At 43.3% G+C, this 16620-nt stretch overlaps 1 long non-coding RNA gene across 1 annotated transcript; it reads left to right on the forward strand.

Moving 5' to 3' along the window:
- The first annotated feature begins 11829 nt into the window (after window positions 1–11829).
- On the forward strand, window positions 11830–16018 carry LOC130196933 (uncharacterized). The gene is made up of 2 exons (XR_008832346.1): window positions 11830–12507; window positions 14198–16018. It is a non-coding gene; the product is annotated as an uncharacterized LOC130196933 (long non-coding RNA).
- The last annotated feature ends 602 nt before the right edge of the window (window positions 16019–16620 follow it).

A 16620-nucleotide genomic window follows, 5' to 3' on the forward strand; every position in this document is an offset into this window, starting at 1 on the left:
CTGAACGCACTGTTAGACTGTCACGGTTTGTTTCAAACCCAGTCCAACGAGAGAGAACTGGAAAAGAAAGCAAAAAGGGATCAAATAAATAGGACAAAACACTTGTGTTTTAAATACAGTAATACACAAACTACCGTAGTATTGATGATAGTGGTGTTATATACAGCTGATATCATTCATTACTCCGCTAAATGTACGCAATATACTGATTTTAATCAAATCATATTTTATTTTTACTCAAATATATATAGCCTACAAATATGTATTTCTGATAATATTTGTGGTCTTCATCACAGGATGTCCGTTAGTCGTCTGCTAACTGTGGACACATGTGATTTATTGTGGTCGCTGCCGCAAGGCGACTTGATCACGGGTCACTAGCTCCATCCAGTGGCTTTTGGAGGATAACAGCATATTCATCTTTTTTGATTGTCTGACATGTGTAAATACATTATCATGTCGCTTACTCTAATGACCTTTAATATCATACTATTTCGTTCAGTGGTCATTATTGTGTTATTTACGCTGACATTATTTCCCATGCCATATTTATGTTTTTTATAGGTGTGAACTGTATGTGACATATCAGTTCGGGTGCCCTCGTATAAAAACAATGTTCTGTCAGCAAACTCCAACTGTCTGCATGTATTTGTTAAAAAAAAGTTGCAATTAGAGCCGAGTCCTCTAAAATACCAACTTAAGTGGCCGATTGTATGTACAATGACGTGTAATATATTTGTGTTTGACAGAACTTATTGTGAAGCAGGGCTGGCTTTCTAGTGAATGCGTGGACACGGGTCAACAAGGTCCAACCAAAGCCGCTCTGAGGGAGGAGAACAGCCTTATTTTGAGTGACTTTTGAATAGCTGTCAGACATCTCAGATAGATCGGAACTTCCTACTCAATTAACGAGAGAGACAAGATTAACTTTCCGCTCACAGGGAACACGTGGTAAAATATTGAACAGCTGGAGTTAAGATATTTCTTGTCTCGAACTATGGAGAGACGCCATATGAAACGAATACTGGCACAGGTACATGGAGGAGATACCGAGGTTAAAACCAGTAAAGAAGGTCAGCTCTTCACCTCTTTGGGACAGTTGTCAATCTTGCTTGACACATTTTGAGACAATAATTTGACGCATTGGATTTCAGTAACAATACAGTGGGAGTAAAACAATCGGACCTCTTGTCTCGGTGTAGAACCAGACAGAGAAGTCTCCGCTGGGCCTCAAAATGATGAGCAAGTCTTTTCATTTCGGACAATTTTAACCTAAATTAGAGAAGCTGGAATGGTCACATGACGGAGTGGATGTTTTGTATGTTTTCAAATGTAACCACAGAGTTCTATACATGTTTTGAGTGATTAAAGCTCAACACATCGAAAGTCATCCATTCAGTATGTTCCAGTACAAAATATCAGCCCAAAGTTCACCAAAGGTGTCTCATTCATACATGTCTTATTATTATTAATTATAACTGGTGAGACGGTGCAGGTAGAAGATGTGAAGAAATGTACGTACAAGTTACAGTGTAACTAAAACGTGGTCCTTGGCATGTCGTAGCGCCCCAGCAGTGACAAAGAGACGCTTTGTTCTCAGAAGGTTCCTTGATGTGAAAATGGAGAAAAGTCGTGTTAAGATATCAAAGTATGTAAAAGTATTTTGTATCCACAATATGTACAGTTGTGTACTGTCAGCTAAGTATTTAAGCACATCGGAGAATAAGTAAAAAGAGCAGTCCAGTTCGGATACTAGTTTGTGCTGTTTCTTTTCTTTTTGTAAAAGCAGTGTCTTCTATGCAAACTTGGCATTGGTTATCATGATAGCAGTCTATAACTAGAGCTGTGCTTGTAAGTGCATTTGTATTTGACTATCAGGGGTGATTTGGTTTGGTTAGTGGTTTACTGATGCTCCACTTTTGCTAATCTGGCACGCTTCATGAATCTTGCTGCTCAATCTTGCTGAAATTTTTGCTCGCATCTCCACTTCCTTTTAACTGCTTTTCGTACAAAGTGTAAGAAAGAATTTTAAGACGATTAATAAATTATATTTATAAACAATGCTGAAAATGTAGAAAAGGTGAGGTGGCTTATTTCTCCAGAAATATTTCAGACAATGGTTTGAAAACCTTTATTGTTCTCGTATGACAGTAATGTGGATCAGATTAGAGAATCTCTCGCGTCTCTGGACATCTCTTTCTTTTGCTCAATGCTTTGCATGGCAACAACAACACAGTGGCACACGCACACTGAATCACGCTTCCGCTGGTTTGGGATCAGGAGGAAAAGAAATGCTGGTTTGGGGAAAACAATAATGGGGGGTGGGTGATTGGAAACACTTCTGTATTCATGAACCACAGCTTTTATAGATTATGATGCCTGTTAGGCTATTTGGTATGGTACTCAGATGACTGGTCACATTTTAGTAAAAAGAACTGTGCACTTTAATAAAAATGTAAATATAGAATGTGTACTTTTAATTACTGCATTTGCAGGAATATGTGGCTCCATATATATTTGATTCATAGAGCACATTCTTTAATTCTTCCTTTGCCTCAGCCTGTCATGAAGACATGTGATGCGATTTTACACATTTTAATTAACTTAGTGTCAGTAAAATGGATACAACCATTAATTAATGAACTTAAATATTAAGAAAATTATTATAAAGAAGAACAACAGTCAGATCAAATAGAATATGCTTTGATGACAGATTTCCATCTTCTTGTTCTGCTTCTTTTCCCTGTGGTCGGTCATCTTTTAGTGTGGGTCGCAAAGTTTTTTCCTTCATTTTTTTCTTTTCAAAGAGGTGTGATCACACACACACACACACACACACACACACAAGCAATGTATATAAAACATACTTAAAACGAACAAAATACCAAAAAATATTAAAAACAAATGCTATGTTGTGTTGTTATGCAAATAATCACAATAGATGACAGTAAAAAGCAAAAGAGACACTTTTAGATTTGTTTGACGATGTTGATACTTTTTCACCTTCAGGACGGTTGGACATTTTCAGTGGTGAAAATAACCATTAATGTGCCTGTGGAATTATTCCACCGAACAATTGATCAGGTACGCTATAAAGAATCGACCGATTGATAAAATCATGTATGGAATCGGTATCATGCAATGTGTAGAGACCATAAATATACATTTGAATGGTAATGCTTTGATTTTATAATTTTTTAATTCAGATGTATGGTTCAAGACTCAAACGGTAGAGGGCCATAATATAGCCTCAAGTAAAATAAACTGGAAACAGTTCAACATGTTGTGTGCGCAGCAGGTTCCGTGATTGCAAATGAGGCGCCGCTTATCAACAAAGAAAATATAGAGCGTGTTTTCACAGTGGCGCCCAGTAGCTGGTTAGTGTGCACTCTCATTCAGCTCTCCACAAACTGGGCTTCTGCTTCACGTGGATGAGTAACGCTTTATTAGGGGAATGTTCATCCTTTTTTACTGAATTAAAACATCACTTTCTCTCGACAGACAGTAGCGCTACTACAGTAGGTACAGATTAAATAAGCGCACAACACCCAAGAGGAAAGAGCGGGCATGTCACAACACATCTGCCACGCCTTCGACAACGACAGAGCCTTCCATCGGTTTTAGTTTCAGGAGAAGAAACATAACTCATCGACTGAAGCAAAGTTCATGGAGGATTTTACAAAATGACTAAAAGCTAAAAAATGAAATTAATGTGACAGCAGATCTACTGAGGAGGAGTTAATAGTCCTGTTGACTGTGATGATGGAAAGTGTTCAACGCCACCTTGAGAAACCATACTTCATACGGAGAGCAGTCAGTCAGTGCGGGTTACATGATGGTATAATTCGAATCTTGCTTTAGAACGGACTATGCTATCTTTTGGGGATCAGCTGGAATATCCCAATATACTTTTATGCAGTGAGTAATTCAATCATTGGGTCAAAGCATGTCATATCCGATACTTATAGGTATGCTTGTTTTCATTACAACTGTAGATATTAAAGCCATTTCCCGCTTTCGACCTCTTCACCACCACTCAACAACAACATCAACATTTCGAGAGAAAGAACCATGAACTTTAGTATATGTTCAACTCCTTCAATACCATTTCAGGCAATAGCCCTGTCTGCTCTTCGTCCAGAAATGCGTGGTGGCTCTTGAAGTTCTCCATAGCGTTGTTTGCAGCGCCGCATTCCCATAACGCTGCAAGACGACTGGGCCATGCGCTGTAGGGCACCAAGTCCTGAGGGGCTCTGGCCAAAATAGGCAACTCACAAAAATCCTCATAGTTATAATACAATTATAATGCCGGTATTATTTCAGTCTAGAAATAATAGGCCTTTTAGTGCATAAGTATACTGGGCAAACAGGCAGAATGTAGAGATGTTTGACCGCTATAGCAACTTCAATTCCCCCTTAACACTTCTCTCGGGTCGTGACCGCTTCAGCCGTGATGCGCCTCAACGCACATCCACCATCAGCCTATTTACGGGGTGATCGCGGTCCCCAGTGACAAACAACGGGACTTAATTTATGACAACCCAGTTCAGATCAAGAGTAGAGACTGTGTCTGTCCCACGCCACTTCAATTAAATAAATCAAAAGTAAGCAGAAGAGGAGTCACCTTATACAAGTTAACACAATTATTTCAGCAGTGCAACAAAATAGGTCTATTAAATGTGGTCTCCTAAATATTCGATCTCTGTCATCTAAAGCTGTGTTACTGAATGATTTAATATCAGATAATCACATTGATTTATGTTGCCTAACTGAAACCTGGCTGAGCCATGAAGAATATGTCTGCCTGAATGAATCGACTCTGTAATATACATCTTAGGCAGTGAGCAGAATCTTTGGTCGATCTGCATGTTATATACCCACCTCATTTGAAAGCCTTGTTCTTAGTCTTTCATCCAACCTGGAACATTACAACCATGATATGATTCTGTACCCATATTCAGAGTTTAAAGTTTGGTTCTTAAAACCGATAAAGTTATTATTGTTCTCCATGTGGATGTTGATAATGATTGCCTTAGTGCTGCATTCATCTCCTTGTTGGACTCGATTGGCTTCTGTCAGAGTACAGAAACCCACTCACAGCTTTGGCCACTTATGGCGTTGACATTGAGCATTTGAACGCCTTCCCACAGAATCTCTTCTGTCAGACCACAACCTCATATATATTTAATGCTCAGCATAACTGATAGTGCTGTAGCTAAATTTAAAGCAACAGACCCTTCTGTATTTGATTAACAGAGGACTCCTGGTCTAACTTTAGTCCGTCCCAGATTGATCATCTGCCGCCAGGTTGCTGGCAGTGACAATTTATCGCAAGAAGACAGTGAGGAAGAGGAGGTTTGCTCCTGGTATAACCTCAGACCGCAAACTGAAGCAAGCGTCACAGCTTGAGCATATGGCGTTCAACTAATCTCAAGAATCCGCTTAACAACCCCAGGTTTCTCTTCAGCACTGTAAGCCAGTCACATTGATTCATAAACCTTAGTGGTAATGACTTTATGAACTTCTTTAATGAAAAGATTAATAATCTCTTGCCCATAACCAGTGCCAATCTGTCCTCAAGTGGAATGGCCTTGGAAACCGCTGTATGCCCTGGTGTATATTTGAGGATTTTCTCCTATCAACCGTGACCAATTATTTTCAACGGTTTCTACTTGAACACGTCTACCTGTCTCTTGGACCCCATCCCGACGAGGCTGCTTAAAGACGTGTCTCTGCTAACAGGCCACGTACCACACTCCTTCAAGGTGGCTGTTATTAAACCTCTCCTGAAGAAGCCCACTCTGGATCCAGAGGTATTGGCTAACTACAGACCGATTTCTAACATCATAATAGTTTATTTGAGAAATTTCAATCAGGATTTAAAACACCACAGCACCAAATTACAAATGACCTCTTAATGGCAGCAGATAAAGGACTCCTCTCTGTCCTGGTCTTGTTAGACCAGTGCTGCATTCACACCATTGACCATGACATCCTGTTACAGAGACTGGAGCAGTCGATTGGCATTTCAGGCACGGCACTAATTTGGTTTAAATCCTATTTATCAGATCGATCTCAGTTTGTATTTAAAACGATGACGCTCGATAACCACCAACCTTGGACCAATTTATTTACCTTATACATGCTTCCTTTGGGCAATATTGTCAGGAAACACTCCATAAACTTTCATTGTTATGCAGATGACACTCAACATATTTATCGATAAAACCAGAGAGCAACTCTGTAAAATTCAAGCATGTCTTAAAGACATAAAAACATGGATGACCTGCAACTTCTTGATGTTAAACTCAGACAAAACCGAAGTAATTTTAATCGGCCCTGAGCACCTCAGAGATCAATTATCTGGTGATGTGGATTCTGTACATTGCCCTGAACACCACTGTAAAGAATCTTGGCGTTATCTTTGATCGACTTGTCCTTTAACTCAAGGACTGCATTCTTTCATCTCGTAATATTTCAAAATCAGGCACATCTTGTCTCAAAAGATGCAGAAAATTGGTTCACTGATCAGTACTACTGCAACTCCTTATTAGCAGGCTGCTCTAATAAATCTCTTTTTTTTAGAATGCTGCAGCTCGTGTTCTCACTAAAACTAGAAAAGAGATCACAACTGGCTCCCAGTAAAATCAAGAATCACTTTTAACCTACAAAGCCTTGATTGGTGATGCTCCATCATATCTTAAGGAGCTTGTGTGATCCATATTGCCTACTGGTGAGAGCTTCCGCTCACTAAATGCGGGACTACTTGTAGTTCCTAGAGTCTTAAAAGTAGAATGAACAGTCACCTCGTTTAGAGTAGACTTAAGACCTTCCTCTTTGACAGAGCTGTGTTAGGGCGGCATGCCGGGTTGTGGGCCCAGCATTCTGTCATCAGCTTTCCCATCTGTCTCAAACACTGAGGAGTGGAAGATTTATGTTAGCAAAGTCATCGCTTTGTGAATTTGTGTCTATATGTGTATACTGTATGTTGCCTGTTTCCATGCATTTTACCTCATCGATCTGATGGATCGTCTGGTCGTGGAATTCCTGCTCATGATACGCCACTGTCCTGTTGAGACTGATGGATCGTGGAGGTCTCCATCGTGGAATATGCCTACATCTGTCATATTCATTGAATGTATTTAACTCTAAATCTGTCCTTCTGTACACATTACATCTATTGCATCTGTCCATCCTAGGAGAGGATCCTCTGTTGCTCTCCTCCAGGTTTCTTCCTTTTTTCCCCTGAAGGTTATTTGGGAGTTTTTCCTGGTCCGATGTGAGGTTTTGGGGCAGGGATGTCTATGTGTACAGATTGTAAAGCACTCCGAGACAAATTTGTAATTTGTGAAATTGGGCTATACAAATAAACTGAATTGAATTGAATTGAATTGGTAACCCTAAACTAAAGCAGGCACAATTCCACACATTTACAATAAATCACCTCGTCATCAAAGCAAGAAAGTCACCACTACAGTTCGTGTGCATCAGTTTCTGATTGGCTCGGCCGCCCTGTAGTTGCCGCGAAGCACCTACGGGTGGCATCGTTCTGCTTCAGTCATGTAAAGCCCCCTACCCCTGACACAGGGCGAGGGAACACAGAGGCATGTGGAGCCTCAATACAGATTTTTTTTTGGGACATATACACTTTATTTTGTTCACAAAGAGTCAAAGAGTTTGAGTTTCACAAGGAAAATAAGCTTTTTCAACATGTATATCATTCCATAACTCCAAAATACAGATGCACCTTATATCTTCAGTGTCTTCAAAACGTTTTGTTTTTATTACACAAACACACTTTAAAAGCCTTTTTTTCTGCCACATAGTGTCAGTCATTGTAAAAGAACTACAGTGACAAAAGTGTGTTCAATCCAATTACTGTCGAACATAAAGGCAGTAGTGGGTTGACATTGCAGCATCACACCTATCAAAACACTAACAGCACGTGCTTGTTGCTTTATCAATCGGACCTTTATCTACAAGAAGGGGAGCTTTCACAGAAAGCAGTGATGTAGTATTCCACTCACTGATCAGTAGCCTGTTTTCGTATTTCGACAGATCAGCAACTTCCTCCAGGTAGGCCTTCTCGTGGTTGGGAGATCAGGCCCACCACCACTGTGTCATCCATAAACTTGATGATGGTGTTGGAGCTGAACCTGGCCACACAGTCATGTGTGTACAGGGAGTACAGTAGGGGCTGAGGACGCAACCCTGGGGGATCCTGTGTTCAGGGTGAGGTGCTGGAGGTGTGTCTGCCCACCCTGACCACCTGTGGCCTGGCGGTCAGGAAGTCCAGGATCAAGCACACAGGGGTGTTCAGTCCCAGCTCAATCAGCTTGCCGGCCAGTCTGGAGGGACTATGGTGTAGAAACCTGAACTATAATCAATGAACAACAGTCTCACATACCCCACCCGCTGACAGTCCACGTCAGAGAGTGTGGTGTGCAGTACCTGGGAGTCAGCATCATCCATTGGATCTGTTTGGGCGATAAAGCAAACTGCAGCGGGTCCATGGAGGAAGGAGGAAGGCGCAGATGTAGTCCTTTATCAGCCTCTCAAAGCATTTCATGACCACCGAGGTGAGGGCCACGGTCGGTAGTCATTCATACATGCTGGAGAAGCATTCTTGGGCACAGGGACAATAGTGGATCTCTTGAAGCAGGCGGGGACCACGGACTCAGCCAGGAGAGGTTGAATATTGCGGTGAACACTGGAGCTAGCTGGTTAGCACAGGTCTTCAGTACTCGCCCAGATATGCCATCTGGACCTGCAGCTTTCCTGGTGTTCACCCTCAACAGGCCCTCCTCACACTGTGCTCGGTCACAGAGTGTGTGTTCATCTAGCGGTAGAACTCACCTCGGCTCACCTTGCCAGTGTTGTTGTTAGCGGTGAGCTAAGCGCTGTTGTTGCTAGCCTCAAACCGTGCATAAAATGAGTTCAGGTCGTCCGCTAGAGATGCGCCGGCACTCACCATTGCGGGGTCTGCTCTGTAGTCTGTGATAGTCCGTAGCCCTGCCATAGGGCGCCTGGTGTAGCGCTGCTCCATCAGTGATTCCACTCTGTCTCGGTACCTCCTCTTGGCTTCCTTCACCGCCCTCCTCAGTCCATAGACCGCTGCCTTGTGCTCGTCCATGTTGCCGGATACAAGGCCGGAGTTATAGGCAGCAGTACGGGCGTTCACAGCTTCACGGATGGATCTATCAACCCACGGCTTTTGGTTGGAAAGACCTAACTACCGTGGGGCGATGGTGTCCGCTAAGCGTTGCTATGAGGCTCATTGCTACTTCGCAAACTCGCTGGCGTCACTGGAACTGGATTGGATCATGTCCCAGTCGGCGACCGCAGAGCGTCCTGTAGCTCAGCCTCTGATTGGTCAGACCACCGCTTTCGTTCCTCGTCACTACCGCTTCCAGCGATTTTTGCGGTACTCGGAAGCAGAAAAATGGCGGCATGGTCTGATTTGCGAGCGGAGGGAGAGACAGCCTTGTAGCCTCTCTTGAATGGCGTATAGCAGTGGTCCAACGTTCTTTCCCTCTGGTAGCACACGTAATGTGCTGGTGAAAGTTCGGCATGACTTTTTAGGTTTGCCCTATTAAAGTCCCCAGCCACCACCACAGCGGCGTCGGGATACTTGTTCTGATGCCGACATAACACATCATGTAGGTCCGATAGTGCTACGTCGGTGTCCGCTTGTGGTGGAATGTAGGCGGCTGTGGTGATGACCGAGCTGAACTCCCGGGAAGGTAGAATGGGAGGCATGAGATCGTCAGATGTTCCAGGTTCGTGAGCAGGAGCGAGAAAGAGTCTTAATGTTCTTGAGGGTTGCACCACTTGTTGTTAGTCATGAAGCAAACCCCTCCACCCTTAGATTTACCAGACTCTTCCGTTCTGTCTGCAATGGAAAACAGAGAAGGACTCGGTTGGGCATATGACTCGATCCGGCACCAGCGGGTCAGCCATGTTTCCGATCAGACAAAGATGTTACAGTCCCTCATGTCCCGTTGGAATCTGATCCTTGCCCTAACATCATCCATCTTATTTTCCAGAGACTGGGCGTTAGCAAGAAGGATGCTGGGCAGAGGTGGACGGTGGGCTTGAACTCTCAGTCTGTTCCGAATTCGCTCCGTTTCCTCGATGTTTTCGTCGTCCCCGTATTAGCGGCTCCACTGTTGTTGTTGTGGTTCGCCGCACGATCTCGGCCGCCACGCTGGATCGATGGAAAAAGTGGACAAAACCCTTGTTTTGCGCAAAGTTTATGTCCAAAAGTGTGCTGCGATGTATGCTGTTAGTGCCGATGTGTTTGTGGCAAAAGAAAACATTAAAAATAAACACAAAAACTAAAAGAGCGCACAATCTCCGGCGAGCTACCTCGACGGGCGTCTGGACACAGCGCCATCATGATTAGACTTGAGGACTTGAATCTGCCACCCAAAGGACTCGAATCTGATGTCTTCTTCACTTTAAGGCAGCATGGAGATCTTTGCCACAGATGGCTCAGCGTCAGACTTTTCCTCTTCAGCCGTTGTGTACATGAGTGTCTGCAGCTTTAGAATGTCCCATTCTTATGAACACTGTCTCCTCCCTGTGGGCTGGTGGCACCTGTCTGTGCTCTAATGCAACCGAATACATCGGTTTTATATTTTAATAAATTGAAAATGCATAGTCGCACATTGTCGAAAAAACGTTCTCCAGTCAATCATTTTTTCTTTATTATAAGTTATAAGTCCTCAAGTAAGCAGTCAGTTCAAATTCACCAGTGGTCATTACATTTCATTTTTAAATAATAATTGAATTGGATCACATTAAATAGCTCATTTATCAGAATAGTTAAATATAGAAAGAGAGATACATGTCATGATATATATATTTACTTTATTGTTATTATTTTTTTTTTATTCAATCGACTTATTTTATTTTTTATAGTATAACGACCAGAACATCGTCTCTCTCAGTAAGTTGACAGGGCGAGATAATTAAACGTGTTCTGTCGTAAGATATTTTGTCTTTCTGCTCTACTTGATGTCTCCAGGTACCTGAACTACTTTGCCACCAAGTCCAGTCCGACAGGTGTGATCCTGGATCTCTGGGAGGCCCAGCACTTCCCGGATGGAGACCTGAATGAACTGGCCGCGGTGCTGGAAGAGATGGGTCGCCATGACGGCAGCTTCGCCTCCATGACAACGGAACACTGCTGAAGCCTTGTGGTTACCGTGACAATGACAGAACTCTGGAGACGATTGCAAGCAAATTCTCGACGGTTGATGAAAAAGAAAGTTGTCGCCATGGTGATAGAGCATCGGTTAAATACCATGGTAATCACGCCTACATGGTAACAGGCGAGAAGTGCTCGAGCCGGTGGTCCAAAAACTACGTGTGTATGTTTGTGTGTTTATTAGAGCAACGTTTCAGTGTGCCGTGTGACCGAAGGAGACGCGACCCGACCCACAACACAAACACAGCCCATCGCCAACAGACAAAACATACACACATCTGATGTAATACGGGTTGTTTTCTTGTTGTTACTTCATACTGAACAAAGAGATGCAGAGAAAAGAAGCAGCAGAGGTACTGACCTCGACTACCTCTGTTGGACTGGAACAGAGTTAGAAGGTAAACGGATTACAAATGAAGAAGAGGAGTTAGAGGGAGGAAAAAGAGGGTGAGTCAGAGACGAGACTCTTTAGTGAGACCGGAGTAAACTAAGGGAGAGGATAAGCTGATTACAAAAGGGAGGCGGGACGTAAATACAAACTGATGGGAGAAGCCGCGGGATGGGAAACCGATAATGAGAGAGGGAGACAGAAGTGATCCTCACTAGCGAGCCTCGGCTGTACTTGTCTTGCCAGTAGAGTTTCTCGTCTTCATATTGTTAAGTTGTAATAGTTTATTTTGATAACATCTGCAGAGGTCTTATGTTTTAAATTAATACATATAGAAAGATATTATAAGAGAAAATATTAAGGAGAATATTGATATTGTTATTAATGTATTATGACGCATAGGGGTAATGTTTACTCTATGCAAATGTAAATGGCAAGAATTAATGTATATTGCATGAGAGTGACTGTATGTTAGTATTATAGATTGAAGAAGCCGGTTGAAATCCGTGAAGTGACTTTTATTGTGAAGGTGACTTTAACAAGACAGGATTCTTATTGTGAAAGCGTTGGAACCGGAAGTGACGTTTCGAGCCGGCGCAAGAGGATTATGAAACAGCGTGTTTTTAGAGAGCTCGTTCTCTTTCTCAGGTAAGCCCCGAAGGGAAGGTTGTGCTCTCGGAAGGAGCCGAGAGCTGTCAGCCTGGACACGAGGGAGAGCGCGTTGAATGTTTGATTCACTTTTCTTGCCATTAAATGTTGATAACTTAATCCATGCGTGTCCGGAAGCCTGTTTCTCCACCATCTGCGTAGTGCCCCAGTTTTGATGAATACTTTACAATTTGGAAACCACGGAAGGCGAAACTGAGATGGGCCGCCAGAGTTACAGGACTAAGGACGCGTTCCTGCGGTGAGTAGCCCGCGCTAAGCTATCGAGCTATTTATGCCGTCAGAGCACGACGGAGGGCACAAGCCCGCCGGAGAGTTTAACAAGCAATCGACGCTGTGTGTTTGTGTTTTATATGTGTTTTTCCCAATCGCCTTTTGCATGTTCTGCGCGTTTAGTGGCATTTACGTGGGCAAGTCGGCCACGTGTGGCCCGCGTGGTTGATCGAACGCTTCGTGTCACAGATGAGTAGTCGTGTGTGTTTGTTCCAGTGCGTTTGCATGTTCTGCGCGTTTAGTGGCATTTACGCGTGAAAGTCGCCCACGTGTGGGCCGTGTGGTCGATCGAGCGCTTCGTGTTACTGATGTGAAGTCGTGTGTAAGATTGGGTGTGTTTGTGTCTTTCTGTAGTGCGTTTGCACAGATGGTTGTCTAACGCTTTTCACGTGATTTCTTTTTCCTGTGTTCTTTTACCGTTCCTCGTGTAGAGACTCTCTCCACGTGTAGTCTCATTTCTGTTGTTCCTTGTGTTGTAGAGATTTTTCCACTCTCTTCACGTTTTTCCACGTGTTATCTCGTGTGTGTGTGTGGCCTTGTTGTTGTGTGAGTGGCCACGTGTGAGGCCATGTCGAGTGTGTGGCCTGTGCTCCACACCAGGTGTGTCGCTGTTGCAACAGCGTTTGTGTGTGCTTCACGTTTATTTAGTGCATGTTTTTGTCATATTGTGCGCTCGTTGTTCGTTTTGTTTTGTGAGTAACACGTTTTTGTAGACAAGACTTGCGGCTAGTTGATGTATAACGTAAGCGTGGCGGCCGTCATTTTGAATTGTGTCGTAGTTACAAGATCATTAGACCGCATAAATCAGTGAGGTTGCTCGTGTGGCGTGGCGACCGTCGTGTTGAACGTGTCGCAGTTACAAAGAGGACTCACTGAATACACTTGTAAGCGAGAAGTACAGCGTGTGTCTGTTTTATGTTTGTCCTGTGTTAAATCCACCATTTTGAGTTAGATGAGAGCAAGGGACATTTGGTCCTTTGTTCACCCACATGGTTGTTTGGGGGTTGAATACATTTACATAAGTTAGGACGCCATTCCTCATTGTTTAGCTGGTTAATGTGCGTTTGACCCTTGTCTGACATGTCCGCCATTGACAGCATTCATTTGCTGCAGCTTTATGTGGTGTGAGGGTTTTTGTTAGTGGGCGTTTGACCCTTGTTTGACATGTCCGCCATTGACGGAATTCTTACATTGCTGCAGCTTTTGTTTCGACGAGGTGTGAGAGGGTGCGTTATGTATTTTGTGTGCTGTATTCACCCCAATTTGCATTTTTTTTCCCTACTGCACTGCATCCACAAATTAGACACATAGTGTAGAATAAAATAGGATTTTTCTGTGCTCCACATTTACATTTCCTTACATATATTAAGCCTCAGTACCTGATCCCCTTAACAAGCAAGAAGTTGACTGCAGCATGCATCCACCTGGGTTTTCTGAATCAAAGGTTGTTTCAGAAAAAGGAGGGATGGGAGATGCAGAGACAGTTGTGGCGTTCGAGGTGATCAGGTCTGACTGGCACACAAGCTTTGCAACCAAACACTTAACACATTCACAGGAGCAGACTATCGCCCAGAGAGGAGATAGCAGAGTTAATGACGTGGCTTTGGAGAATGTTTGAAATGAACTAACCACAGTTAAGTTTTTTTTTCTTTGAGCAGGTTACCGGAGCCCACCAGGAGCCAGTGGACTAAGTCCAGGCGAATGGGGTGCTCTGAAGTCATTGCAAGGACCTCAGAGCGCCCTCGATCTGTTTTAGGGGTTCAAGCACGAGAGAGGAGGGTGCTGGACGAATACCTGCCTGCTATCAGATCCTAGTAGGATTTGAATATTTCTATGCCCTAGTCAAGGGCCATAGATAGGATCAATTACATTTATCATAACCGGTAAAGATAAATAAAGTTAGATTGGATTGGATAAGTAATTGAGACTCTGTTGGACGGGGTGAGAAGCTGCTCCTCCGACTCAGTTGAAGATTGCGAATTCAAGCCTAGAAAGTATTAGATACTTATTAGATATAGAAATTAAAATATAGACAATTTTTCATAGTCAAGTGTCACATTCTGTATAGAGCCGCCCTAGTGGCCGCTGTGTTGTGTTGTGTTCTCATTTTCTCCAACAGCTACACCTGACGCTCCAGCATCGATCTCCATCGTGTGCTGACTGCCTGCTGTGAGGACCTGCCATGAGGAGCTGCCCACAGGAGCATCGGACACCATCATCACCCGGCTCAGAGAGACTGAGGAGCAGACGGAGCCATCCTGAGGACCCCTGCGATGCCATTCGGAGCAGAGGAGAGAACGATGCAGAGGAAGAGGAACAGATGACATCATGTGGATATGTAAATCCACCGACGGACGGCGCAGCCAGTGAAAACCATGAGGAATAATATCTCCCCAGGGGCTGGGACGCCCGGGAGGCATGAGACAGGTTCCAGAGAGACATCGACCTTTTGGATGACGGCAGAGAACCACTGCATGCAGGTAGCTGCATGTAAGCCGAGATCCTTGAGAAGTCCTCAGCTGAGATTTAGTGAGTGTGAATTGCTGGTAGACAGTTAACTGCTTGCAGTCTGTGGACGCAGTAGTTCATGCTCCCTCAGCTGAGTGGGACAATCGCAACCATCATTGACAATCTGCTTGGAGGAATACTGGAGTTGCAGAGCATGTATGCGGAGGGACTGGATTCACAGGGATGCACAGACACCTGCACAGATAGACACTTAGTGCACGTTACATCAACCGGAGCCATCAGGACAGCAAGATTCTTTACCTGTGTGATGAATACATTCACACTGACACTTAGTGTTATTTAGTTTCCTTGAGAAGCAGGGATGCAAGGAGGGAGTGATGTTCTCCACAGGGATGCTGAATGATAATGAGTGATAATTAAAATGTTGTACAATGTTTGTTTACATAGAGGGTCAAAATAAAAGGGCTATTACTTGGATTGTTTATACTATTGGATAAGTATAAAAGGAGGGATTGTTAAGTTGTAATAGTTTATTTTGATAACATCTGCAGAGGTCTTATGTTTTAAATTAATACATATAGAAAGATATTATAAGAGAAAATATTAAGGAGAATATTGTTATTAATGTATTATGACGCATAGGGGTAATGTTTACTCTATGCAAATGTAAATGGCAAGAATTAATGTATATTGCATGAGAGTGACTGTATGTTAGTATTATAGATTGAAGAAGCCGGTTGAAATCCGTGAAGTGACTTTTATTGTGAAGGTGACTTTAACAAGACAGGATTCTTATTGTGAAAGCGTTGGAACCGGAAGTGACGTTTCGAGCCGGCGCAAGAGGATTATGAAACAGCGTGTTTTTAGAGAGCTCGTTCTCTTTTCTTAGGTAAGCCCCGAAGGGAAGGTTGTGCTCTCGGGAGGTGCCGAGAGCCTGCAGCCTTGACACGAGGAGAGAGCGCGTTGAATGTTTGATTCACTTTTCTTGCCATTAAATGTTGATAACTTAATCCATGCGTGTCCGGAAGCCTGTTTCTCCACCATCTGCGTAGTGCCCAAGTTTTGAGAATACCTTACAATATCGAGGCCACAGGTTCCCCTTTTTAGCCGACATCATAAGTGATGATTGAATTGGTCTTTATATCAAGTCTCGACTTTTTTGGCTTTCCTTCAAATTCCATGCAGATATTGAGTCCTCCAGGTCACAAGAAGTGGAGAAGTGCAAAGTCCAAGGCCACTGAACTTGCTGTCCACTTTCCTTTAACTTGTGCCTCTGTAATTTCTTTAGAAAGTCCAAAGACGACAACACTCCTGGTGGATTCAAGTAAACACCTATTTCTTGTCCCAGTGTCCGTTTAGAGGTACATTCGAGATGCAGACTGTCATCTATTCATTCTCATTCGTACTATATTTCTCACGTTTGTTTTATCAAAAATCAGCATTTACTCATTTTAAAATGGTCTATTTTCGTTCAGGTAAATTGAAGAAAACGGCAACACCCTTTCTGTAGTTGTTGTTGGTGCGTTCACCCGGACCTTCAAGCGACACAGGCATATTCATATTGCGTCATTATAATCTCGTGGTAACTTATGTTGCCGCTGCTCCACTCCTC

Source organism: Pseudoliparis swirei, chromosome 7, assembly GCF_029220125.1.
Source record: "Pseudoliparis swirei isolate HS2019 ecotype Mariana Trench chromosome 7, NWPU_hadal_v1, whole genome shotgun sequence".
Taxonomy (NCBI): Eukaryota; Metazoa; Chordata; class Actinopteri; order Perciformes; family Liparidae; genus Pseudoliparis; species Pseudoliparis swirei.